Genomic DNA, 23,278 nt, shown 5'->3' on the forward strand with positions numbered 1-23,278 from the left:
AGAATCAGGCTGTTAGACAAAAGCCATATACTGCTCTGTTGTACTTCAGTTTTCAGGAAGCAATTTGACACTTTGCAACATTTCTCACTCTGAATTTTTAAGCATATAGAGTAGATGTTCCTTGACAAGAATAGTTGGATACTGCTGTCTAAACTGACTACTGCTATCTAGACCAGGGGTGGGCAACATATAGCCCACAGACTGCATGTGTCACCCTGGCGTTTTTGCTTCCCCCTTCACCATCTCTGAATTGCAGCCACTTTTGCACTTTAAAACAAGGTGTGCAGAGGTGTACACCTAATTTGAATGCAAATTTGCACACCCCTGGAGCTTCCAGGAGTGCAATTATTTTTTGCCACAGCCAAAGTTTGGCAGCAATTCCGTGGGGCATCTCTACACCAGCCTAAAATCCTGCATTTAAAACAGGGCTTTCTGCTTCCATTTTAAATGCAGGATCACAAAAACTCCCTTTTTCACGTGCTTCCTTTCCCCCCACCCCTTCCCCCTCCTTCTCCCTGTATCTGAGTCTTCCATTATCTTTCCTTGATCTCGCTCCTCTTCTTGCTGCTTTTACTCTTTTCATGGAGGAAACTGAAGTGGAACACAACAGGGTAATTTGATAGCTCATGATCTGTGATCTATTTAAAAATGGAACAAAGGGCATTTAGTGCAGGAGATGCCTTGAAGGATCACGGCGTCATGTAAAGAGCCCACAAACTTCCATGACTGAGCGATCTCAATCCGTGTGAAGGAGCCCTTTGACGTGGCGGGTGCACTTGCAATGAGTTCCAAGGCTGGGAAATTGGTCCACAGACCCTCTAAAGATGCCTACCCCTGTAATGTAGACATTGGCTTGGAGCCTAAGAGAAGATAACTGTAAGGAAATTCATTGCAAAAGAGTTTTCTATCCTGTTCTCCCCCTACCATTGCAGGGACCTGCAAACTCTCCCCCCACCCAAGTTTCTCTGGAGCGCTGAGGGGGCTCCTGAACAAAGTGGGATGAGGAACAGGGTGGAGGAGGTGCTGCTGCAGGGAGGAGGGCCTGGAAACTTTCCTTCCATGAACTTCCTTAAGCTAGCCCACTTTAGAATCCAAACCATTGTTTTCATATATCAAGGGAGGAAAATACAAACATGATATATTCATGCATGCTGATGAGACGCTTAGGATCAAATAGCGTATAATGCAGCAAGAAACAAGGGAAACCAGAGTGCTTCTTACTATTATCTTTATATTCTTCATTAGATTTGAAAGATAAAGATCACATTGTGTCTGTTTTCATCTTAGATCCTTAAAAGCACTGTAGAAGCAAAATGGTTGGAACGTATAAGCAATGATACAGTTCAGTGATAATAATGATATGTAGCTCTTAGTTTAAGCTAGGATCTTGTTCCATTATTTCGTGATGGATTTTTCCATTGTTCTGGGCAACCGTTCGGGGAAAGTTTGGGGGAAGATACATCATACAAGCCTTAACGGTTGGTCATATGATCATTAGTAGGAACGTTGGGGGAGGAATAAAGCTCAGCATCCTTGTGAGGTTGAAAGGAAATAGTTTGAATGGACTGAAAGGATACTGATAAGCAGTCGTGCAGCAGCAGGAGATGTAGGTTTTTCTTATTTGGATGCTTTAGGTAATGACCACCTACTGTCTAGAATTCCCAATTAATTCTGCTTGATGGGGAACATGAGATATTTAACTTGGTGATCTTTGCCACTAGGCTTCCATTTGATGCTGTTTGAAATCTGTCATGGTGCCAGCTCTACAGCTGATGCTTGCTGAGGATGCAGGGCGTGTTATCAGTTTTGCATTTGTTAATCATGTTATTTCCTATTGTGCCCTCTTGACCACTGCAAACCAAATAAAAGGCTATGGTCTTTTAACAGAACAACAACATATAGTTATCTTTCTGGCTGTCTCACAATAAGGTAAACCAGTTCAATCTTTAAGGGGGGGGCTTACTGTACGATCCTGTACATGTCTACTCAGAAGTAAGTCCCACTGAGTTCAATGGGGCTTGCTCCCAGGTAAGTGGGTATGGGATTGCATTTCATTTAAAGGTCTCAAAGCCAAATACTTTAAGTAAGCTATGGCGAGGACTGTTACTTTCATAAAATGATTACATTTATTAAAGTTATCAGCAACTATCTTTTTAATGTTACAAAATTGTTGCAGTGTGCTTAAAATATCTATCTGTTTAAAATATGTATATCCTGTCTTTCCAATAAAATATTCAGTGCAGCTAACAACACAGCATTAAAGTACAAATCTGTAGCAAGCAATAATAGGAAGCCTACCCGTGAGGTGTGAGTTTATTTGAGCCCACAGGGTAGAAGACAGACAGCATCTGTTAAAAGATGACTGATCACAGTGCTATGTATACATGTGGTTAGGCAAAGGTCTCTTCCTTATCTTTCCCTCAACCGCATTAGATGTGCAGCAAAGCCTAAGCCAGAGAGGGGAAGAAACTAATGTATTCTTGACAAATTTACCTGTCAGGTTCTGGGATGAGAAATTATTCCATTTTAAGAATCAAGTTTAAGAAGCTATCATGGAGAAACAAAACTATAGTGTGGCCCTCAGGTTTTTGGGCCTGAGTTTGCATCATTCTCCAAATAATAATGAAACACCCCCTGTCACACACACTGCTTTGGAAAACGTCATGCCACTGTTGTCATCAAGCATGGGCCTGACTTCAAGTACAGGTTGGAGGGGAGGGAAGCTATCCTTATAGTTGCCTAGCAACCTCCAAGCCTAGGACCCAACCCACTGGCCACCAAAAGGGTCCGCTATGTTTTCTGTACTTTTCCCTCTTGGACCTATCAGAATTTGCCTATATCCATCCTTAGCACTTGCTCATATCGAAAACAATCCTGGATTTTCCCAAAATGCAGAAAAATAACATAGTATATTCTCTCTCTCTTTCTCTCTCTCTCTTTTCTTTACCCATTGGACAGATAATGCTTTCCAAGCCTTATCCTTCAATCAGATTATCTTTCTGGCAGCAAAATAAAGTACTGCTATGGTTCCAAGTAATTTCCCAAACAAAAGGGTGTTCAGGATTGGACTGAGGCCAAAACTAATGTTACACTAATTGTGTAGGATATAGCTGAGGCTGGACTTTTTTTTACTCTCCGATGAGCACTCGCAGCTCCAATTTGGAGTGGGATAACAGTGCTCCAGCAGGGTGGGGTTTAACCTCCCCTACCCCCTCCACCATTTTTTTCTGGGGGTTTAAAAAAAGAAAAAAGTCTCCACTGGAGTCAATGGAGGCTTTTTTTTTTCTTTTTGAAATTTTTCTTTTAAACTTTAAACTTCTCTTTTCCCAGAGCACCATGTTACTGACCTGAATCAGGGCTGGCCTCACCTACATGAGAGTAAGAAATCAGACCAGCTTCAGCTACATGTTACATGTAACATTAGTGTAACGTGTAGTTTGTGTCTAACTATGGCTTCATCTGTATTCAGTATCTTTGGAGCAGAAAGAAAGGAAGAAATTCAGAAATTAGACAATGAATGAATATGAAAAAGACAAAGTTACTATAGTTTTATGAAGTGGAGCATGATCCAGTCCACTGATATTAATGTACTTTTCACATGAAACAGAATAGTGACAAGAAAAATATTCAAGAACTGAGAAACACTCATTTGGACTTATTATACATTCAGTGTAGAATATAAAAATAGGTTTTTGTCCGATAACACATTTCAGGGTAATAAGGCAACAAAATACTTGCTAGTGTTTCCAGTTTAAGACTATGGCTACAGTAACATGGGAATGCGTCAGCATCAAGGAAAATATACAATGATGGTGGGCCAAATCTTCTAAAATCAGGGATTGGCACAACTAGATAAAATTGCTTTGTGGACCACATCAGTTCAAAGTCCACCAATTAGCCACCCTTGTTGGCAACACAAAGTTATAGCCGCAGTGGCAGCTGAGAAAAATGAAAGAGCCAAGGCTATCCAACTGAATTCAGTAGAGGGGAACAAGTGGAAGGAACACAATTCATGTCACCCTAATTGGATTTGCATCTTTGCTACAATTTCTACCTTGTGTCATCAGTATGAAGTGTTCTTGCAACAGTTTATTCTTAAGCACACTCCAGAGTCAAAGTAGGCCCACAGGAATGGCAAAGAACATGCGCACAAAAGCCACCCAGGCATTTTTGGTCCTAATATTTACAGACATAGTGTTGTAGCACACCCTGACAGAGCGGCCTGGGGGCACGGGGGGAGAGGGAGACAGAGCAGCAGGGCTTGCTCCTGGTTTGAGGGCTCACTAGGGTGGCTGTGTGTCCTCTTTTAAAGAGAACAGTCTTGTTTGAAGGGCTTCCAGAGGACTACCATCTTTTTGAAGGGTTGTCCTGTCCCAAGTCTGGATTAAAGATAAAGAACCCTAAGTAGGAAGAGGAGGGCCCTTGGAGTTGTCCATCAAGAGCTGGCACCTGAACAGCAGACTGAGCATCAGGCACACAGGTGGTCACCTGGTCACAGTCTTCCCCACTATGGCAAAATTGTATTTCTGTTTCAATTAAAATAATTGTTCCTAAGTTTGTACTTATATAAATTAGAATATGAAAATGTTGTGCAAATTGGAGTTCTCTTTTGACCATTTTTTTTTTTTTTGGTGAAGCATTTCCTGAAAGAACTAGGCATGTTTAGCCTTGAGAAGAGGAGATTGAGGGGAGATATGATAGCGCTCTTCAAGTACTTGAAAGGTTGTCACAGAGAGGAAGGCCAGCATCTCTTCTCGATCATCCCAGAGTGCAGGGCACGGAATAATGGACTCAAGTTAGAGGAAGCCAGATTCCGGCTGAACATCAGGAAAATCTTCCTGACTGCTACAGCAATATGACAATGGAACCAATTACCTGGGGAGGTGGTGGGCTCTCCCACACTGGAGGCCTTCAAGACGAGGCTGGACAGCCATCTGTCAGGGATGCTCTGACTTGGATTCCTGCACTGAGCAGGGGGTTGGACTCGATGGTCTTGTAGGCCCCTTCCAACCCTACCATTCTATGAGTCTATGATTCTATGATTCTTCTTTTTGGTAATGCAGAAGTAGCCACCCTGGGTCAGGCATCACCACAACGGTGGGCCCTGCTGGAGTGGTGGAATGCCAGCAGTTTCTTGAGGGTATTATGTGCTGATACCAGGCCTGAAAGTCCCCCTAGAGTGCATCGAACAGACTTCTGAATGCTTTCCATGTCTTTGTGTGGGTATTCCTGATAATATTCTGTTGAGCTGAGGTATCAGACAGAAGCTAGAGGGAATAAGCAGTGGTGCAGCTCAGGCAGCACCTCAGGCCCCCCAAAGACCCCAGGGCTCCCAAATGACCACCCAGGGAGTGTCAGTGGCAAACAGGCCTGGCCTGGAGTCAGCAACTGGGCTGGCATGATCACGGTGGGGCCCCTCACAGATGAAGCTGCTCGTCACAACATCCTTTCTTTCCTATTTTTAGAAATATTTTATGTCGCGCCGGCCAGCCAGGCAGGTATATACAAGGTTATTCCCCTTCTGCCATTGGAGCAGTAACAGTGGCGGAGCTTTCCACTGCAATGACAAGGTGGTCTGGTGGTAGACATCCTTCTCCATCTGCAGAAAGGAAGGTCTGACGGGAGAGAGGGGGGTCCACAGCCACCCTCCCCAGGAACCCAGGATTGCTGAGAATCCAACTATTTTTCTAAACCAGGGGTGGGGAGCCTCTGATCTGTGGGGGCTCCCTATCTGACCTGACAGTTTTGTCACCAGGTCCCACCCCCTCACCCAGCAGGGAAAGGCTCTTATCTACAATCAACAGCTGAATAGAGAGAAGAGCTTTTCTCTGCTGAGCAGCACTGAAAAAAGCTCCCTTTCTCAGTGCTCAGCAGGAAAACCTCTCTGATCAGCTACTGATTGGAGATAAGAGCTTTTCTCTGCTGGGAGATGGAGGAGGCTGCTGAGTGATTCAGCCCTGCTTATGTCTGAGGCTTGCCCTTAGGGATGTCAGAGAACTCCGCCACGGATCTCGGTGAGGCCGAATGCCAGTGCATTCGGCCCCCAAAACTCCATTGCGGAATGGCCTGCCACCCCCCCCAGCCCCCCCACGGATCCCCCCCAGGACGAGACTTACCTGGGGCGGATGTTCCGGATGGCGGCGGCTCCAGCGGCGGCAGCTGGTCTTCTGACCGGCTGCCGCCGCCGCCGCCATTTGCAGTCTGTTTCCCCCCTCCATTCGTGATAGGCTACGTAAAGACTTATGTAGCCTATTACATCTGGGTTAAAAAAAAACGCGTATGCAAATGGCGGCGGCTACAGCCGCTGCCATTTGTGTTCCTTATTTTTGGCCGTCTTAGTCTACGTAAATATTTACGTAGACTGAAATGGCAAAAATAAGGGGGAACGCAAATAGTGTAGCAGACGCTATTTGTGTTCCCCCTTATTTTCGCCGTCTTAGTCTACGTAAATATTTACGTAGACTAAGACGGTGAAAATAAAGGGGAACACAAATAGTGACCACTATGCTATTTGCGTTCCCCTTTCTTGTCTTCGTCTTAGTCTACGTAAATATTTACGTAGGCTAAGACAGCCAAAAATAAGGAACGCAAATGGCGGCGGCCCTAGCCGCCGCCATTTGCATACGCGTTTGTTTTGTTTTGTTTTAACCCAGATGTGATAGGCTACGTAAGTCTTTACGTAGCCTATCACAGCTGAATTCAGGGACGCAAACGGCGGCAGCTACAGCCACCACCATTTGCGTCCCTGCTAGCCAGTGGCCAGATGTCCGGCTGCTGGTGGAGCCAGCCGGTGGCTCTGCGGAATCCCCGCAGAGCGGAGGTGGCCGGCCAGGATTCCAGGGGGAGGGACGGAGCACCTCCCTCCCTCAGCGGAACCCGGCAGAGCCAGGTAAGCGGGGTTTCGTACATCTCTACTTGCCCTACTTACTTGTGAGTAGACATGCTGCTCATAATTGCTTCTGAGCAGACATGCAGAGGCTCATCCTGCTTATTTCCAGATGGGCTTAAAATCAGGAAGATTCACATTTTAGTCCTCCCCACTCTACCTTTGGCCATGTCCACGGATAAGATCCAAGCCTCCCCCCACAATCTTTCCCAGGTTGGAATTCTGCTCTTGGATTGAAAAGGGTTTCCCACCCCTGTCCTAAGCTACTGAATGCTGTGTATTACTTTGAGCTACCAAAGCCTGTGCAGTTTCCCAAAGGCCAATCTAAACAGCAGGATGTATTGGAAAAACATTTGAGCCAAGGTGAATTTCTGTTGAACTTGAAACCCTTTTTTTGCATGCAACAATTATTGGAGATAATACTGTTATTTATAGTTCATAGCACACTCCCCAACAGCCAGTGTGATCCTCCAAAGGAAGATCTACACAACCTTTCATCATCTCCACGCAGATTAAACTCATCTCCCTGGAACACTAGGCTGTCTTTTTGTTTGCTAAATTGTCTCTGACTCCTACAGCAGCATGCAGATTCGTTTTCAGACTTCTTAAACTGAATGATCCCCAGCAAACATCAAGGAAATAGGATGGCCACAAAGGTTTGCCCAAGATTGCGCCTGCACTGGCACACCTCCACTGAAAGATTTATAATTGTTGTGTCTTGTTTGGTTGATGACCCCATGTAGCATGCTGGCCACAGGAAACCATGCCATAGTCACAGCCAGATGCGATTGGATTACCATAGCACATTCCACATGGGGCTGCCCTTGAAAAATAATCAGAAACTGTAACTGATAAGGTACGTAGCCACGAGCCTATTAACTGACGTTAGCCACTTGTTACAAAATTGATTTAATGTGCTCCAATTACATTGGCTCTCAGTCTTTCAAAAGATGCATGGCGGTTACCAAAAAGAGCAGAACCAATTCTCACAGGGGTGGGGGTGGGGGTGTTGCATTCATATTATAAAGGAATGAAAACTGAAACAGATGCACCCTCATCCATTTTACATTTGTTTAAGCAAACATTAATGTAAAAAATGAAAATAAGTGTTCACATTTGGTTTGGTTTTTCACCTTTGTTTTTAACCAGCCTGGCAAGTCTGATTTCCTGTAGGAATAGTAGAATGTCTAAGGGCATCTCTACACCAGCCTAAAATCCTGCATTTAAAATGCGGCTTTCTGCTTCCGTTTTAAATGCAAGATCACAACTCCCTTTTTTGTGTGCTTTGTTTTTCCCCACCCCTTCCCCCCTCTTTCTCCCCATATCTGAGTCTTCCATTATCTTTCACTGATCTCACTCTTCTTCTTGCCACTTTTACTCTTTTCATGGAGGGAACTCAAGCAGAACACAACAGGGTAATCTGATAGCTCATGATCTGCGATCTGTTTCAAAACAGAACGAAGGGCATGCCTTGAATGATCATGGCATCATGTAAAGAGCCTGCAAACTTCCATGAAGGAGTGATCTCAATCGCTCAGTGTGAAGGAGCCCAAAGTTTCATGCCATTAGGAAGGAGAACACCAAATTTACAGGCAGAAGAATAATAGATCTCCATTGAACTCAGTCAAAAATTGAAAGTGATGGTAAAACAAAGGCAATTAAAATGAAGGTACAGCAAAAATGAAGGAATTTAAAATGAAGATGACATGAATGTGGCCTTGAAGGGAAAAAAAAGTGATGTAAATGTTTACATTACACACCCCTAATTTCTCATTCACCCCTCTCACCAGTAACATATCGTAATACAAATCACATGAAATGACATCTTTGCGTTCTGACCCTTCCCACCTATACAAGCGTCCATCAGTTAGGTGGACAACGAACAAGGAAATTAATGCAGTGGTATCATATCACACATTTTGTATTGCTTAATGTTACAGGTAAGAAAGAAGGAGACATAAGAAATTGCTGTTTATTGTAGCAATCACACATCTTCTGTAACATTCAGTTATGGCCTACATTAAATTGCATAAAATCCAAATGTGGCTAGTTGAATGTCTTCTGGGATACTAGTAAACTTTTCTAAGGTGAAACAATATGACACAGCTGGACTTAGCATACTGAGCCCAGAGGAGCCCATTCCTGGTTGACTCATCTAGGGGTTGCCAAATCATGCATTGGATGCTCAGCCACACTATAGCACGTTTTCAGGACCCTTAATTGGTTGAGTCAATAATGATATCATTTTTATACTTGCCACTCAAGAACTCTGTGTAGAACAGCCACTGTGCCTGCATTGCAGAAATGAGGCCCTCTCCCTTCCTGCCTTGGTGGCTCCATGGCAACAGTGGCAACTGTATCATTTCCTGGTTCACACTATTGCTGAGGGGGAAATAAGCCATGGTGGCTTATTTCACTCACCGTGCATGCCAGGGGGATTAGCATAATTACCTTCAGCAGCATGGCTTCCTGTGTCTTGTGAACCCAGCAAGGGTGGCTTGTTGTCACGGTTAACAAGCCACCCAGAACCCATTACCTGTTGTAGGGTTCCGGGTGGCTTGTTAACCTCACTGGATTCGCATGACACAGGAAGTTGCGCTGCCAAGGGAAATTATGCTAATGATGCAACCGGCACAGGCAGGGTAGTTAATAAATGGGATAAGCTGCTAACAATAATGCCTCTCAGAGATGTTTAGTCTCAGTTCTTCGAGAAAGCAAAATATTTTTCCAGCTAGGCACTAAACAAGAGATAGTTGGCTCATCATAGAGGCTAAGTTTTCTCAAAGGTATTCCCTATCTCAGTTAGCGTCCTCAACAGAAAACTTGCCTGTATGTTGTCTGACTTCACCAACAGGAGTCCTCAGCATCTATTCCTCCCCTTGATCTTTCCTCTGTTCTTGTATCTTGCCCGTTGTTGCTTTGTCTCATTAGCTGCACTGGGCAGCCAGCACCCACCTCCTTTGGGAGTGCTGTAATTACGTTCAGGTGGGGTAGCAAGACTAGCCACACTTCCACCCCTACATGGCCTCTCCCAATAAGCCACGGTGGCTTATTAACCACCATGCAATCATGCAAACTGGGCCAAAGCAATACAAAACCAGTTGCACACATTGGCCTCTCCCTGCTTCCCCCACCCCTCCTATTGGTCAAAGAATCCCATTAGGAACCTCGGGTACAAAAGTAAAAAAGAACAAAGGGTTAAATCCAATGACACACTTCTACTTGCACAACCGGACTTCCCCTTGCTCTTGTCCCCTCTGCAGCCCCACCAAGTGCCCTGAAACCTGCTCTGGAGGCTCCCCTAATCCCCCAGAATATATTTGGAGGTGGGGGGGTTGCAGGGAAGAGGTGAAATCTGTTCTGCCAGCAGTTTCTGTTTCACTGGCAGACACCCACCATTAGATCCAACCCACAGGATCATTTCAAAGGCATTTCTGTACAGAACTGTGAAGTATAAAGAAATGTCTTGGGAGGATCTATGAATAGGGGGGCATACACACTATCAGATTATTGAAAAGTGTTCTAAAGCTCCTGGTTAAAGTAAGATGGTGGGAGTGGGATGGTGGCTGCCATTACAGGAGTTGCAAACTGATAGTCTAAACCACCATTGCTAGCATTATGGAATATTGTGGTAAGACATCTGCACTTAAAATCTCAGATGTAGAGTACAAATTGGGGAGGAATATACCATTAGGTACAGACTACAAAAATCACTAGCAGTCCTAAGTACTGGGGAAGAACTGGCCAATGTTGGCACAATCTAAGACAGGGCTAAGTACAGGCCATGATCATTAATTCTGGCTCTTTATCATAAACTGAAAGCAAAATGAAGTACTTACTGCCGCAAAACACCAATGGGAGATTGGTCACACTAAGGCAGTAATGGGTCCCCATTTTGGCCAAAAACAAGACAGCAAAAGCAAGGTGAATCACTAAAGCCAAATTTGGTACATTCTCAAGGGCTAAGAGTGCAGAGCAAAATAAAACAGGAGTCTCTGAAATAGAGCGAACCCTCCCAAATGCCCTTTCTGAACAACAGAGCAAACACTCATTTATTATATTTGTCAGGATAACAAATCATAGTAGCCCAAGTGAGAGGATGCCAGTTTCTGGAAGGACATCGCGAAAGCACTTTGAGACACACGAGACGAATATGTCGTTAATGAAGAACAATGGAACGGGATGCTCTATTAAGCTACTAATCACTAGACTGTTCTTTTCATATTGCTTGGAAGAGAAGTATGATGGAGGATGAGGATATTTACACAGATGTTCAAAGAGGCAACAAGGATTAGGAAAGGACAAAAGTGCAAATCAAATTCAGAAGGCATTAAAAGGCAATGGCAACTAAAGAAAAACAGAAGGTTTGCATAAATGAATTTGTATTTGGCTGAACAAGCTTTGAAAAGTGGGGCTATGGCAAAAAAAGAATTGATCAATAAATAGGGCTGTCAACCACACTTAGAGCCTTGTGTGGTGCAGAGCGGTAGGCGGCAATAATGCAACCGAAACTCTCCCCATGACCTGAATTCGATCCCAGCGGAAGCTGGTTTTCAGGTAGCTGGCTCAGGTCGACTCAGCCCTCCATCCTTCTGAGGTTGGTAAAATGAGTACCCAGCTTGCTGGGGGAAAGGTAGTTAGGACTGGGGAAGGCAATGGCAAACCACCAGTCTGCCAGGAAAACGCCGAGGAAAAACGGCGTACCTCTAGGGGTCAGTAATGACTCGGTGCTTGCACAAGAGGAACCTTTCCAACCACACTATATTTAGCCAATCAATCTTGCACCATGTTAAGCAATTAATCAAATTTAAATCAAATTGCATATTATTACTTCTGTAGGGATACCTCTTTGGGGGATATTGAAGGTCATGTAAAAGTTGAACAAGTTACCATTTATTTTGGGAAGGGGAGTCCACCTTGACTATTTTCTTTTTCCTTTATTACAGTAACAATTAAGACCAAAAGAGCCTCAAAAATAAACATGTATACCCTTAAAGTTTAGCCTCACCAATGAAAATTGGTCCTCTTCTATTAAACAACTACAGTTTTAGTTGATCAATCTACCAGTTAACCGGTTTAAGCTCCCAGCTTGACTAATTGCAAGTTGCAACTGAAGGGAAATGAGTTATCACAATAATGTCTCAAGTTCTATATGATTGTAGCATTCTGCAGAAAATTAATACTAGTTCTATTATGAGATACATAATTCCTGATATTACAAAAGCCATAAGTAAACAAATATAAGGTGCACCAGAGGTATTTATGCCCTATACTTCCTGTAGGGTAGGGTCTTTTAAAATATAAGCATACTTGTTGTTGTTCAGTCATTAAGTCATGTCCGACTCTTCGTGACCCCATGGACCATAGCATGCCAGGTCTTCCTGTCCTCCGCTCTCTCCTAGAGTGTGCTCAAGTTCATATTCATGGCATTGGTGATGCTATCTAGCCATCTCATCCTCTGCCGTCCCCTTCTCCTTTTGCCTTCAGTCTTTCCCAGCATCAGGGTCTTTTCCAGAGAGTTTTCTCTTCGCATTAGGTGGCCAAAATATTTGAGATTCAGCTTCAGTATCTGTCCTTCCAATGAGCACTCAGGGTTGATTTCCTTTAGGATTGACTGATTTGACCTCCTTGCAGTCCAGGGGACTCGTAAGAGTCTTCTCCAGCACCACAGTTCGAAAGCATCAATTCTTCGGCGCTCAGCCTTCCTTATAGTACAGCTCTCACAGCCATACATTACTATTGGGAAAACCATAGCTTTGATTAGACAGACCTTTGTCGGCAAGGTGATGTCTCTGCTTCTGACTATGCTGTCTAGGTTTGCCATAGCTTTCCTCCCAAGGAGCAAGCGTCTTTTAATTTCATGGCTACAGTCACCGTCTGCGGTGATCTTGGAGCCCAAGAAAGTAAAATCTGTCACTGCTTCCATTTCTTCCCCTTCTATATGCCAGGAAGTGATGGGGCCAGATGCCATGATCTTAGTTTTTGTAATGTTGAGTTTCAAACCAGCTTTTGCACTATCCTCTTTCACCCTCAACAAGAGGCTCTTGAGATCCTCTTCGCTTTCTGCCATCAGGGTGGTGTCGTCTACATATCTGAGGTTGTTGATAATTCTCCCAGCAATCTTAATTCCGACCTCTGATTCATCCATCCCGGCATTTTTCATGATGTACTCTGCATATAAGTTAAATAAGCAGGGTGACAATATGCAGCCTTGTCGTACTCCTTTCCCAATTTGGAACCAATCGGTTGTTCCATGTCTGGTTCTGACTGTTGCTTCTTGACCCTCGTACAGGTTTGTCAGGAGACAGGTAAGGTGGTCTGGTACTCCCATCACTTTAAGAATTTGCCACAGTTTGTTGTGATCCACACAATCAAAGGCTTTAGTGTAGTCAATGAAGCAGAAATAGACGTTTTTCTGGAATTCTTTTGCTTTCTCCATGATGCAGCGAATGTTGGCGATTTGATCTCTAGTTCCTCTGCCTCTTCGAAACCCTGCTTGTACTTTCCGGTAGTTCTCGGTTTACATACTGCTGAAACCTAGCTTGTAGGATTTTGAGCATCACCTTGCTGGCATGTGAAATGAGTGCAATTGTGCGGTAGTTTGAACACTCTTTGGCATTGCCCTTCTTTGGAATTGGAATGTAAACTGACCTTTTCCAGTCTTGTGGCCATTGTTGAGTGTTCCAAATTTGTTGGCATATTGAATGCAGCACTTTAACAGCATCATCTTTTAGGATTTTAAATCGCTCAGCTGGAATACTGTCATCTCCGCTAGCTTTGTTGTTAGTAATGCTTCCTAAGGCCCACTTGACTTCACTCTCGAGGATGTCCGGCTCAAGTTCTGTGACCGCACTATCATGGCTATCAGGGACATTCAGATCTTTCCTGTATAGTTCTTCTGTGTATTCTTGCCACCTCTTCTTAATCTCATCTGCATCTGTTAGGTCCCTGCCTTCTTTGTCCTTTATCAAGCCCATCTTTGCACAAAACATTCCCTTGAGATCTCCGATTTTCTTGAAGAGATCTCTAGTCTTTCCCATTCTGTTGTTTTCCTCGATTTCTTTGCATTGTTATTTAAGAAGGCCTTCTTGTCTCTCCTTGCTATTCTCTGGAACTCTGCATTCAGTTGGATATATCTTCCCCTTTCTCCCTTGCTTTTCGCTTCCCTTCTTTCCTCAGCTACTTGTAAAGCATCATCAGACAGCCACTTGGCTTTCTTGCATTTCTTTTTCTTTGGGATGGATTTCATTGCTGCCTCCTGAACAATGTTACGGACCTCCGTCCATAGTTCCTCAGGCACTCTGTCTATCAGGTCTAATCCCTGAAATCTATTCATCACCTCCACTGTATATTCATAAGGGATATGATTTAGGTCATACATGAATGTGGTTTTCCCTACGTTCTTCAATTTAAGCTGAAATTTTGCAAGAAGCAGCTCATGATCTAAGCCACAGTCAGCTCCAGGTCTTGTTTTTACTGACTGTATAGAGCTTCTCCATCTTTGGCTGCAAAGGACATAATCAATCTGATTTCGATATTGACCATCTGGTGATGTCCATGTGTAGAGTCGTCTCTTGTGCTGTTGGAAAAGAGTGTTTGCTATGATCAGCATGTTCTCTTGGCAAAACTCTATTAGCTTTTATCCTGCTTCATTTTGTACACCAAGGCCATGCCTGCCTGTTATCCCAGTGATTTCTTGACTTCCTACTTTAGCATTCCAATCCCCTATGATGAAGAGGACATCTTTTTTTGGTGTTAGTTCTAGAAGGTGTTGTAGGTCTTCATAGAACCGATCAACCTCAGCTTCTTCGGCCTCAGTGGTTGGGGCATAGACTTGAATTACTGTGATGTTGAATGGTTTGCCTTGGATTTGTACTGAGATCATTCTATCATTTTTGAGATTGTACCCCAGTACTGCTTTTCCCACCCTTTTGTTGACTATGAGTGCTACTCCATTTCTTCTAAGGGATTCTTGCCCACAATAGTAGATATGATGGTCACCTGAATTAAATTCACCCATGTTTGTCCATTTTAGTTCACTGATTCCCAAGATGTCAATGTTCAATCTTGCCATCTCATGTTTGACCACCTCCAGCTTATCTTGATTCATTGATCTGACATTCCAGGTTCCTAAACAATATTGTTCTTTACAGCACTGGATTTTCTTTTCACCACCAGACACATCCACAGCTGAGTGTCCTTTCGGCTTTGGCCCAGCCACTTCACTCTTTCTGGCGCTACTTGGAAATACCCTCTGCTCTTCCCCAGTAGTATATTGGACACCTTCCAACCTGAGGGGCTCATCTTCCGGCGTCATCTCTTTTAGCCTTGTGATACGTTCCATGGGGTTTTCTTGGCAAGAATACTGGAGTGGGTTGCCATTTCCTTCTCCGGTGGACCACATTTTGTCAGAACTCTCTTCCATGACCTGTCCGTCTTGGGTAGCCCTGCACAGCATAGCTTATGGCTTCACTGAGTTTCGCAAGCCCCTTCGCCACAACAAGGCAGTGATCCATGAAGGGGTCTTTCCCAGTATCAGGGTCTTTTCCAGGGAGTTTTCTCTTCGCATTAGGTGGCCAAAATATTTGAGATTCAGCATCTGTCCTTCCAATGAGCACTCAGGGTTGATTTCCTTTAGGATGGACTGATTTGACCTCCTTGCAGTCCAGGGGACTCGTAAGAGTCTTCTCCAGCACCACAGTTCGAAAGCATCAATTCTTCGGCGCTCAACCTTCCTTATAGTCCAGCTCTCACAGCCATACATTACTACTGGGAAAACCATAGCTTGGATTAGACGGACCTTTGTCGGCAAGGTGATGTCTCTGCTTCTTACTATGCTGTCTAGGTTTGCCATAGCTTTCCTCCCAAGGAGCAAGCGTCTTTTAATTTCATGGCTACAATCACCATCTGTGGTGATCTTGGAGCCCAAGAAAATAAAATCTGTCACTGCTTCCATTTCTTCCCCTTCTATATGCCAGGAAGTGATGGGGCCAGATGCCATGATCTTAGTTTTTGTAATGTTGAGTTTCAAACCAGCTTTTGCACTCATAAGCATACTACATCAGGTCAAAATATATGGTTCTAATTCCTCATTTCTTTGCAACCCAATTCCTTTGGAGAGATTGGGAGAGGGAGAGGGAGAGAGATGGATGTACAGTAGTTAAGCTTGTGCACTATGCCTCCGTCCATAGGAGCATTTTGTCCTCAGTGCCTTAGGGCTAACCATGGTGATTCAGTAGCAAGTGTATGAAAGACATCGATTCAGCATATTTAAAGTAATCACTATGTTCTATGTTGAAAGCCAGTGTGGTGTACTGGTTACAGTGTTGGACTGGGACTTGGGAGATCCGAGTTCTAGTCCCCACTCAGCCAAGAAACTAACTGGATGACTTTGAGCCAGTCACTGACTCTCAGCCTAACTTTCTTCACACAGTTGTTGTGAGGATAGAATGGAGAGGAGGACCAGGTAAGCTGCCTTGGGTTCCTTCCTTGCAAGAGGAAAAAAGGGTGGGATATAAACGTAATACTAAATAAAAGTTTTAGTTTGACCATTTGAGACATTATGGATTAGTTCCAGAGTTCCCGTGAATGGAACTCCACTCACAGGATGCTCCTGCTGGAGGAAGGGTAAAGGCCATTTTCACTGATTCTTGCAGCCCCCTGAAAAGATGCTATGGATGGGGGGGGGGGCACTTGGGAACAGCATGACGAGTGGAGGCTGCAGGGGAAAGGGGAAATCAGCAAAAATCACCTTTTTCTCCCTTCCTCCAGCAGGAGGTATGTAAAGCCATCTTTGAATATTTTGTTTCATAATCCCTACTTAAATATAGAAATAAATACTATTTCTTAACATGATTATGCTTCTAAACTTCACAGTCCCTGTACAATGAATAAGCATCCACACTTCCACATACACCACTGTGATATGATTAAAATGTAAGGCAAGTTTCTCACCCTCCTGGATGCACTAGACAAGAGAAAGAAGATCAAAAGCTCCAGATGCTCTAGCTTGTTTCATTGGAGAAACCGCCAACCAAATCAGACATGAACAGAATATAATTAGGTGCTAAGTAATAGAATCTATGATCAAGATGAAGAACTATGAGCTAGTGGATAGCTAAATGTTTTAGCATTTCATTATTTAATGTCACCATTGATTAGGGAAGGGGATTTTATTTCTTAAAATAGAAACAGTAAAACTGAAAGTGTTATAGGTATGGAATGTAAATTTTCTTGGAATTGAATGCATCACCATGCCCCCAAAAAGTCATCTAGAGCCATCTGGATCTGTTATACTAAATTTATGCCTTGTCTTACATTCACCTGGCTCACTCTTGATCTTGTGCATGTATAATCAAGGGTTCAAAACTCTGCAATGCAAAACATCCCAAAACTCTACGGTGGGCATTTTAAAAAACATGCAGAAAATATGGTGCATTTGCTCAGGCATGCTTAATTTGAATGCTTTGCCATTTCCCTTTTTTGCAAAATTGGTTTCCAAGGGAGTTGGTTTGGATTTTGGAATATTATGCTTGGCTTGGTTTCAGTCAAGGAACTAGGAAGGAGGAGGCAATTAGATGAAAGAAGACAGAACAGATTGCTAAAGGCAGGAATATATGGCCACGGGCTGTGCAGAAAAGCTGATCATTGGGCAGAACCCAATGCTTACCCCCACCCACCCACCTCCGATTCTCTTGCACCCCACCAATTCCTGTCCACAAGTGGTGGCCACCACTTGTGGAATGAAGATTTAGTGTTCCCAGAGGCAACCAGAAACAAGAGAAAATCCTTGTTTCTAGAAGAAGCCAGGTCAGCAGAGCTCACATAAGGGAGCTCTGCTGACCAGTGCCAATCAAGAAAGGAGTGTTTCCGCTCATTTCAGGGCTTCCTCTCAGAAGCATGAAATCTCTGTTCCACAAGCAGTGGGTCCCTCTTGTGTGATGGAATCGGCAGGACCCACTACCTGCACCACAGAATCTGTGGGGCACAAGAGAATTGGCGGGGGATTCTGCCCATAGTGGACAAGCTGCAATTCTTAAACATTTTGGAATTTCCACCCATACCTTCTCTATTGGCTAGATCATGGATGGGAAGAAGGTAAATCTCCAGATGTTTTGGACTTCAGAAATTTCTGCCATCATGGGCCATGATTGGGAATGCAGTGAGTTAAAGTCCAAAACATCTGGAGATCTGCTTTCTGCCCATTCCTGGTCTAGATCACCATTCCCAAACCTGATGCCCTCCAGATATTTTGTACCAACTCCCATCAAGCCCAGCCAGCATAGACAATGATCAGGAATGTTGGGACTTGTAGTCCATAACATTTGGAGGACACCAGGTTAGGGAAGGCTGGATTATTAGGAAAGACCGACAATTTTTGTGTGTGGCCTCACTCTTTCCTCCTACTGGGAGGCTCACTCTTGCCTGGTTTTCTTCTGAAGATTCTTAGAGGGCACTGTCCCATTTCTGTTCTCCCTACCGTAATATCAGGAGTAGTCCTGTGGCTCAAAGACCAGGGAGGCCAGGGGAGCTGTCCAGCAGAGAGCAAAGTACAAAAGGTGTTGCTTCAGCAATGTCTAGGCTCCAACTGAACAGCTTCATAGGGGATGCTGATGCCCCGTGCCTTCCTGGCTTCTCATTAGGGCTCCAATCCAGAGCATGCTTCCTCCTCATGAGTAAAACTCAAGGATATTTGACGTGCTGCCAGATCTCCACTGCGCCTCTGGTCCTGGGCTTACGTCCAGGCATGCTGCTGTCTTTGTTCCTGGGGGTGATCTGAAGCAAGGAGACCAGTCCAGGATTTCCAGTGGGTCTGAAGCAAGGAGACCAGTCCAGGATTTCCAGTTCTTTTAATGCCACAGCCTCCTCAAGTGGGACATTGCTCCTGCTGATGGTCTTGGGAGGGTAGTGGCATCTTCCAACTACCTCTAACTCTTGTAACCACTAGAACTAGTGACAGGATCCTCCTCCAGCTGCTTCAAGGTCTCCTCAAGTTCTAGAGTTGACCTGCCAGGAAGGTGATGGGATACTACAGACACAGAGCTAACATTTAGTGTTAGCCAGACAGGCTCCTTGACAGGCTGCTTCCCTTGCCTACAGCTGGCCTTGTAGGCAGGAACTCTCCTCATCTTCAGCTGCATGAACTGAAGTCCCAATCATCCTGTAGGTAGGTGTCTCCTCTGTGTTTCCTCCCAATGTGCTCTCACTCCTATCTTCTCCCCACCACCCTGGCAGCCTCCCCCTGAGTCCCTTTTATTTCCTATTACCAAAGGGGCAGGACAAAGCCAGTCAGCTACCATGCAGGCACCTGCAGCTCTCCTCACATTTGTACTGGAAACTTTTTTCTAGAATAGTGGTTTAATGGGTTTCTTTGCATTTACGTCCAAATAGCTGGCTTCCACATGAGGCAGCGTGTTCCATGCTCTCCTGCAGGAACAGGCAGAAGACAGAGTTGGACCTACTGGCAGATCTTCAGGTGATTTGCAGTAGATCAGCAAGGATTTTTGACTCCCAACGTTTTAACACTAGCAGCAACAAAATTACACCACTCCCGCCCTAAACTATATTGCTGAGATGATGAAAGGGTGGGGTAACCAGGAATGGAATTTTGTGTTGAAGGACTGTGAGCTCCATTCACAGTTCTGGTTCTGAAACAAATTCATGGGCTCAGAATTCTTTAATTTTAAGGGCACAAGCCTATTGGTTGCATTGCATGTTCAATGACTGGAAGCCCCCAGACTCAGAGGCTTCCAATCATTCAGTGCAGGGCAGGAAAAGCAGTGGAGGTGATCTTTGCCTACTTGTCATCCCACCCTGCATTTTTCACTAGACAGACTTTTTTGCCCATCTAGCAACAGTGCTTCGGGGTGGGGGGAGAAGGCTGGAGTGGCCTGAGGATAGCTCATATCCTGGCCTTTTCAGTCTCCTCCCCTCCTTGCCCACCAAAACACCCCCTTTCCCCTGCTTTCTAAGGTCAAGTTTCCAGCCTTGAAGAGGCAGCTGGCACAGTTCTTTCTGTGTCAGCTGCGAGGGTTCTGGGGTCGGATCTCCAACCCCATCCCCCAAGGTTGGAGTGTTGTCTTGGAAGGGTTTTACAAGCAACCTCGGAAGGGTTTTACAAGGAATCTTATGGTCCCTGGGACAGTCTCCTAGGGACCATAGGATTGCTCTCCAAGTGTATGTCCTTTGCACCAGGCTCCAGCTGGTGGATCTCAGGGTTCTAGTACAAAACAAAGCCAAACTCACACTCCTGAGGTCTGCCCACTGCTGCTCTACTGCTATACAATTATAACTGTGCAGATTTCGAGAGCCAGTGAATATCATGCAGGTGACATTAAGGACTGATCTGCAACAGGCGCATGATAGAGAGAAGCAATCCCATTGCAGCTAGCTAGATATGAAACCTCAGTGCTAAGAAAAGTAAGGGATCACATCCTATTCAGATCTGTGATTAAAGAAATGTCAGCTCCATGTGCCTAGTGAAACTGAATGGGGGGCAGGGTGAAAGAACACAGATGATGAACACCTTACTAAAAATCAGATGTGTTTATATAGAAATGTCTACCCTGCCTTCTAGGGCCTATGATCAGAATATCATGTGAAACAACACATTCAATAAAAATACAATGGAGGCAGGGACCACAGACAAAAGTTCACCTTTAAATAAAACACCAAAAGCCTGCTGGAAATAAAAATGTCCTCACTAACCAGGGAAAGGCAACCAGGGAGGGTCCTGCACTTCAAAGAGCAAGCTGTTCTATAATGTTGGTACGGTCATACTATCTTACCCTAAAAGGATACTTTTCTACATTTGCATGCATGTGCATACATATACAAACATATCACATATCTTATGGACAGGTAATGGAGAGGAGGGAAGGGTACAACAGCTGGGATTGTTTAGCTTGGAGAAAAGGTGAGTAAGGGGAGACATGATAGAGGTGTACAAAATTATGCATGGTGTAGAGAGTGTGGATAGGGAGACATTTTTCTCCCTCTCTCATAATACGAGAGCCCGGGGTCATCTCATAAAGCTGTGTGGTGGGAGATATAGGACAGATAAAAGGAAGGACTTATTCACACAGCACAGAGTCAAACTATGGAATTCACCACCACAAGATGTAGTGATGGCCCCCAGTTTGGATGGCTTTAAAGGGGGCTTGGACAAATTCATGGAGGATAAGGCTATCAGTGGCTGCTAGTCCTGCTGGCTATATGCTACCTTCAGTATCAGAGGCAGTATGCCTATGTATGCCAGTTGCTGGGGAACATGGGCAGGAGGGTGCTGTTGCACGCAAGTCCTGCTTGTGGGTTTCCTGTGGGCAGCTGGTTGGCCACTGTGTGAACAGAACCCTGGACTAGATGGACCCTTGGTCTAATCCAGCATGGCTCTTCTTATGTTCTTATGTGATGAATAGAGTATTAATTACAAATAGAACTTAGTGAGACTGCTCATACATGAAAGCAGTGGAAGTTGTTCAGATTTCTGACTGGTGCTGGAAAGAGACAGGATATTCTAGGCAGTTTAAAAGGCCGTCTTTTTACCTGTTTGCTGCACAAACCAAGTAACTTTTCCAGTTTTCCTGCAGTTATTTATTTCAAATGTCATCTTCTTACTGAACAGTGCCACCCAGAGGTCAATTTGTAACATAAATAAATTCACTTCCTACAAAGGTAAGAAAGTGGTGTTTTACTCTGCTCTGGTGCATATGCATCACTGAATTGTCAGGATGTTTCATGTTTAGCACTGCATGCCTACATGCGTTTTAACTGTAAGCTGTCTGACAGGCAATCATAGAGACGTGTTTTGTCTGAAAAAAAAGTCCCAGGTTCAGACTCTGGCAGCTCCAGTTAAACAAAAAGAAAAGCCAGGTAGCAGAGCTGGGAAAGGGGTTGGAGAACTACTGCCATTTGGTAGAGACAGCATTGGGATAGAAGGACCACTGGGTTGGATCCAGGGTTTCCATGACCAGTGGGAGCACTCCCTGAGCAAAGTTCTGCTCAGGACCCACAAAAGGGGGAAGTGATTTTTGCTGATCCCCCACCCTCTGTAGCTCCCAGCACCATCTCCCATGCTATTCTAGAGCATGCCCCAACCCATCAGAGCAGATTTTCAGGGGGAATAGGGGAGTGCACAGAAAAGGGGGGAATTGCCTCTTCCTCCATTCCACCAGCAGATATTCTCCACTGGATCAGAACCTTTCCATGGACAGAAAGAGCATGGGAGGCAGACTCTGGATCCAACCCATTGTCTAGCTCAGTATAATGCAACTTCTCGTGTTCATCTGAAAAATGCTCATAAAGTGTAAAGACTTGAACTGCACACTTATCTATAAGGAAGAAAGGTAGAAAGCTAATGTATGAGGTCTGCAGAAAAGAAAATATGGTGATTCAATATTGTGAAGGAGAAAGCATGTAACCTTCCATTTTTGCCAGGGGCTAGTTATAATGACATTTTCCGGGAGGGTTTTGCTCTAAGTTCCATGACTGTAGGGATGAAAGGGAAAGCAACCAGTTGGGGCATTTAGACAGTGGAAATGCACAGCAGATTTTGATAGCAGAAATCTTAGATCCAACAGAAATATTGGGAAGGGGGACATACCCATCAGGTATGTTCATCGAGTCAGGGTTGGACTCGATGGTCTTGTAGGCCCCTTCCAACCCTACTATTCCATGATTCTAGGTGAAGAGAAGCACATCCCAGATTCTGAACTGAAGCGTAGTGCCTGGTGATTGTCAACTTCCTATCTGACACTGCCAGCCATAAACACGTCAGTTACTTGGGTGGGAACATATATGAATGTGCAGCTCAGACATACCTAGTAGGGGTTTCTTGGGTGACATGCAGAGGGACTACTGTGTAAATAAGTAAGAGTGTTGGGCTGCAAGCAAGGGCAGCTCTTCATAGGCTGTTGAAAATCTATATACCAGAATGAGGGCACTGAAAATCGATATGCCAGAACATATTAATCTGCCTAATCTGCTGATGCCCCCCACCCCCAATAAGTACATTGAAAGAGGAAAGGGGATCCACATCCATTGGCCATTTGCTTAAATACCAGTGCATCTGGTGGCCATGTTGCCAACCCCATCCCCCATGACCACATGGGCTGTACACACGTAGAGCTTTCACAACTGGGAACCCCAACTGTACAGAAAAGCCCTATGTACATTGTGAAGCATGGTTGCCGGGATGAGCACATTGACATTTGGAAACTTTGGCGTTTGGGAATGTGGCCAGTGGACACAGACCTGCTTCCTCTCCAGAGTCAGCATGATTGGCATGCCCATGGTCAGCATGCCCAGCAGGGGCACTACCGGCAAGACCTCCCTGGACCTGCTTTCTCCTCTTCACCATTGCAGCTGGAGTACACGGAAGGAGCCTCCTCAAAG

This window comes from Heloderma suspectum, chromosome 4, assembly GCF_057233095.1.
Source record: "Heloderma suspectum isolate Gila_16-S chromosome 4, 16-S_ref, whole genome shotgun sequence".
Classification (NCBI taxonomy): domain Eukaryota; kingdom Metazoa; phylum Chordata; class Lepidosauria; order Squamata; family Helodermatidae; genus Heloderma; species Heloderma suspectum.